Genomic DNA, 6000 nt, shown 5'->3' on the forward strand with positions numbered 1-6000 from the left:
GCTTTGATAACTCTTTTAAAATGTACATTGTCTATTACAACTGTGATTTAACATTAGTGGATTTATGAATGCATATGTTAGATGATGTCTACATTGAGTGAGTTTCAGCTAAATGATTGCTAGAAAATAATAAATTAGCAATATTTACGCAGTTTCTATGCTTTTCCACCCAGTAATATCATGTTAACGATAATAATGAAATAAAAATTATTGAAGAATTTTTAAATAGTAGGCAGCAAGTTAAGAACACCACTTGATTATCTCATTTAATGTTCAAAACACCCTTTTTACAAATTTTAAAAATGGCATAAAGAATTTGTTAAATGTAAGCCAACTCATACATTAAGAAATAGGTACAGGATTTACACTCTTATTCTAATCTTTGCATCTTTATTAGGTCAGGGTCCTCCAGAGAAACAGATTGAATAGAGGAGGGAGGGAGGGAAAAAGAGAGAGAGAGAGAGAAAGAGAAAAAGTTAAGGAATTTCTGTGGTGTAGTACTGATACACAATTCCTCTTCAGAGAATCCCAGTGTTGCTCTTAAGATCTTGAAATGATCCATTCACTTTTTGAAGAGTAATCTGATTTGCTTTAAGTCAACTGATTATAAATGTTAATCACATCTAAACAATAGCCTCACAGCAATATCTAGACCTGTGTTTGACAAAATTGGGTACCATAGTCTTGCCAAGTTTAAACATGAAATAAACTTTCAGAGCATGGTAGAATAATGGCAGTACTGGACATATTAGTTGTGAAACTCAGATACCAAAAGTCTGCCTGGGATCAAAGTGAGATCACATGATAGATCATCTTTCTTTGAACAGTAGTTATGGAAATGAAGAAAGCATATCTAAAAGAATATTGAAAAGTATAATGCACCCTATTTATTTAATGAAATTTTGTATATTACCTATATTAATTAAAGTTATAGAGGAAAATTTCTCTGACAAATGAGGATTTTTTTTTAAATAATATATATGCCCAATGTGGAGCTTGAACTCAGGACCCCTAGATCAAGAGTCATATGCTCTAAGAACTGAGCCAGCCCAGGTGCTCCCAAATTAGGATATTTTAACAGAGATAGTATCACAAGACATGAATATAAAATTTAAAAGGAAAGAAAGGAGGGAGGGAGAGGGAGAAAGATTTTCCACAGCTCTGCTTAGAAGAATGACTCTTGTCAAACACTTTATGTATGATTCAGTTTGTAACAATATTATTTGCATGCAGTGTCTTGAGACTACAGATATTATATAAAATTTTATGTGTATGTAGACATATTTATGATATGTAAGATTATGAGAATATTTATAAATCATTTCATTTTACATCAGCTAATTTACATAATTTTTATTTCTTTCAGCTATGTGATTTTGTCAGTGTCACCCTTTTAAATTACTTCTTGGTAGGTTCAACTGTGTTCAAATCTTCAGTTATTTTTATAATAGAATGATGAATTGCCTTTCCTGTTATTTTTCTATATCCATTTACTCCTTTCTCCTGAAATCAACCTGTTGACTATTATAAATTTATTATATCAAAAGAATCTTACTATCCATGAATTTTTGGTGTGTTTATTGACTTATGGATCCCAATAATTTAGAACAGAATGGGACACATGGTAGAAGTGTCTTAGCTATATTAATAAATTAGATTAATGACAAAAACAGTGATTTTAGAACCCACCATTTCTTTTTTAAAGATTTTATTTTTTACTTGTTTGAGAGAGAGTGCATGAGCAGGTGGAGCCTCAGAGGGAGAGAGAATCTTAAGCTCTCAAGTGACATGGGACTTGAACTCAACAACCCTGTGATCATGACCTGAGCCAAAGCCAAGAGTCAGAGGCTCAACCAACTGAGCTACCCAGGCACCTTCCCACCATTATTCTTTATACCCCTTTACAAAAGATACATGTATTACATTATAATGTACTATTCTATGCAAAGTTTGTAAGGTAACTATAAAATTACTCATTAATTATTAATATTCTATTTACATATCAACATAAATTAGCATTAATATGTTACCTTAGAATGGGGCTAGATACATGATGTCACATATTTAATTCAATAACAAATCTCAGTAGAAATTACATTGAAATGGGGTGCCTGGGTGGCTCAGTCAGTTAAGCATCTGCCTTCAGCTCAGGTCATGATCCCATGGTCCTGGGATACAGACCCGAATTGGGCTCCCTGTTCAGCAGAGAGCCTGCTTCTCCCTCTCCCTCTGCTGTTCCCCCCTGCTTGTGCTCTCTCTCTCTTTGGCAAATAAATAAATAAAATCTTAAAAAAAAAAAAAGAAAAAGAAATGATATTGAAATAAGGAACATTTTTAAATGAACTGAAATGTTAACTTCCCTTAAAATGTGTTTGATTATCTTTGATTATGAATTGACTTCCTATTAATATATGTGGCAACAATGCAATTTAACAATTTTAATAAATCCAATTTTGTTCTGTAGAAAATAATTCTTACATTATAATAATACATAATTCCATTTGTGCTGCAATCATCATAAAATTTGTAATTTTTAAAAAGCAATAATTCTTGGAGCATCTGAGTGGTGCAGTTGGTTGAGTTCCTGACTCTTAGTTTCTTTTTTCTTTTTTTTTATTTTAATGTTTTTTTTTAATTTTATTATGTTAGTCATCATACAGTACATCCCTGGTTTCTGATGTAAAGTTCGATGATTCATTAGTTGCGTATAACCCAGTGCACCATGCAATACGTGCCCTCCTTACTACCCATCACCAGTCTATCCCATTCCCCCCCCGAAGCCCTCAGTTTGTTTCAGCTGGGGTCATGGTCTCAGGGTTGTGGGATCAAGCCCCAGAGTGGGGTTTCATGCTCATTGTGGAATTTGCTTGGGACTTTCTCTCTGTCTCCTTCTGCCCCCTGTCCCGTGATTGGGCTCGCTCTCTCTTTCTCAAATAAATAAATAAATCTATAAGAAAACACCCACAATAATCCCTACTGCTGACCAAAGACTTAATTTAAGCTTCATCTTTTTTATGTTTAACACCTTCCCTTGCACTAAGTTGCTAACTTTACATTTCTTTTATGTCATTCATAGCCATGAATGTATCTGAAAGAGACTTGTCCTTTGATAGGTTGTTTACTCTTTATTTTAACATTCTGCTGGATAAAGAATAATCTTTTTGATAGCATTTTTGAAAGTGTCATTTAAAAAAGTGACATTTGGAGAATTACTGTAGTTGACTAAGTAATATTAATATATCACCATTCTTTACATATATTATATCTGTGTTCTAATCGCACTATTTTACCCTTGTGCAATACTTGAAAAGGTCAACTATATTCAATTGAATCAATTTTAGGAAACAAAGACAGGTTGCATCTCAAATGTTTCTAGGCAATAGGAAATGACACCTTCATATAGCAGAGATGAAAATACAATAAAAGATTGTGACAAGACAGCTGGCATACTATCCTATGCTAAAACAGTCCTTGACCTCTGACCTGTTCTGTTAGTAGCCAGATGGTCTGGGATTTGTTTGTCAGTGTGTGATACCAGATATGGGCCAACAAGGAATATGAGGTTAGATCAATCACAATTCTTTATAAATTCCATTGACCCAAATTAGAAAAAAAAAAAAAAAAGGCTTCTTTTGTCAGCAAAATGCTTGTCTAAATCTACCTAAAGATAACGAAGGCAATTGTTAAATGTATTACTTTCTGGTATATTCTTTGCTTCTAAGGGAATATACATCTTTTGTTGTTATGGCTGTTTTACTGATAATGGCTTAGTCTCTTGGCACATATGCACATTCTATCAGTAGATAGGTTTTTAGGAGTTTCCACTTATTATCCTTGGTCCCTCAAGGATTTGATATCGAATTTTCATGGTTTTCAAAGTAATAATTATTATGATTGTCACCTTAATAAAAATCACATCTATATGTGGTTAAATGAGCAGGTGTATTTGTGAATAATTTCATTCACTAGATGGAGACAATTTGACCCTTATTAATATATTCTAATCTACATTAAAAGATTATTTGAAGGGGCACCTGGGTGGCGCAGTCATTAAGTGTCTGCCTTTGGGCTCCCTGCCCAGCGGGAAGCCTGCTTCTCCCTCTCCCACTTCCCCGGCTTGTGTTCCCTCACTCCCTGTCTCTCTCTCTTTCTCTCTCTGTGAAATAAATAAATAAAATCTTAAAAAAAATAGATTATTTGAAAGAAAAAGAAAGACACAGAAAAAGAAGACACTAAAGGGTTTGCAGACATACTTTCCAATTTCAAAATGTTTGAAAATGATTTTACTGACACTGTTACAGTGGTGCAAACCATAGTAATACAAAAATCAGGATATTGTCATAAATGGCAGAATGTTCTTCTTTTTTAAGGCTGAGTGATATTTCATTGTATGTGTATACCACATTTTCTTTATCTTTTCATTTATTATTGTTTCCATATCTTGGTAGTGCAAAAAATAAAATGAACATGGGGGTGCAGATAACTCTTCAAGAACCCAGTTCTTTTGGGTATATACTCAGAAGTTCTATTTTTAATTTTCTGAGGAACCACCATATTTTTTCGTACAGCTGCTGCACCAGTTTACATTTCATCACATTCTAATTTCTTCACATTCTCACCAGTACAGTAGCCTTTCTAACAGGTATAGGTAGTATTTCATTATGATTTTGATTTGCATTTTCCTGATAATTAGTGATAATGAGCATCTACTCATATATCTATTGGCCATCTTCTTTGGAGATACGTCCTTTGCTGCTTTTTAATCAGGTTATTTGTTTTTTTTCTACTATTGAGTCCTATGAGTTCCTTATATATTTTTATATTAATCCCTTATCAGATATATAGTTTGCAAATATTTTCTACCATTCTGCGGGTTGCCTTTTTACTCTTTTGATTTTTTCCTTTGCTGTGCAAAAGCTTTTTAGTTTGATACAGTTTCCACTTGTCTAAGTTTGGCTTTATTGCTTGTGCTTTTGGTGTCATAGCCAAGAGGTCATTGTTCAAACCAACATCCCCTATGTTTTCTTGTAGAAATTTTATAGTTTCAGATCTTACATTTAAACCTTTAATCCATTTTGAGTTTGATTTTTGTATATGGTATAAGATAGAGGTCCAGTTTTAACCTTTGCAAGTAGCTGTCCAGGTTTCCAACACCATTTATTGAAGAGACTATTTTGTTTCATTTTTCTTTCTCTGAATTGTTTTGACTACTGCCTTTTGTGGTTCCATAAAAATTTTACAATTGTTTTTTCTGTATCTGTGAAAAATACCCTTGGGATTTTGATAGGGGTTGCATTGAATCTGTAGATTACTTTAGGTAATATAGACAATTTAATAATACAAATTATTCCAATCCATGAGCATGGAATATCTTTCCATTTATTTCTGTGTCCAATTTATTTCATTATTGTCTTATAGTTTTTAGTGTACAGATCTTTCAATCCTTGGTCAAGTTCATTCCTATTTTATTGTTTTTGATTCTATTATAAATGAGATTGCTTTCTTAATTTCTTTTGTGATAGTTCATTGTTGGTCTACAGAAATGAAAGTGATTTTCTGTATACTGATTTTGTATCCTGCAACATTAATGCAATCATGTACTAGTTTTAATAATTTTTGGTGAACTTCTTAGGGCTTTTGCTATATAATGTCATCTGCAAATAGAGACAATTTTACTTCTTCCTTTCTGATTAGGATGTCTTTTTTTCCCCTGCCTAATTCCTCTTGCTAGGACTTACAATAATACTATGTTGAATAAAAGTGGCAAGAGCAGGCATCCTGTCTTATTCCTCATCTTAAAGGGAAAGCTTTCAGATTTTCATGATTGAGTCTGATGTTAGCTGTGGACTTTTTATATATGGCCTTTACTATGAATAGGTACATTTTCTCTATTCCCAGCTGGCTGAGAGTTTTTTTCATGAAAGGATGTTAACTTTGTCAAATGCTGTTTTTGCATCTATTGAGATAATCATATAATTTTTATTCCTCGTTTTGTTAAAG

The sequence above is a fragment of the Ailuropoda melanoleuca genome, chromosome 2 (genome assembly GCF_002007445.2).
Source record: "Ailuropoda melanoleuca isolate Jingjing chromosome 2, ASM200744v2, whole genome shotgun sequence".
NCBI lineage: Eukaryota > Metazoa > Chordata > Mammalia > Carnivora > Ursidae > Ailuropoda > Ailuropoda melanoleuca.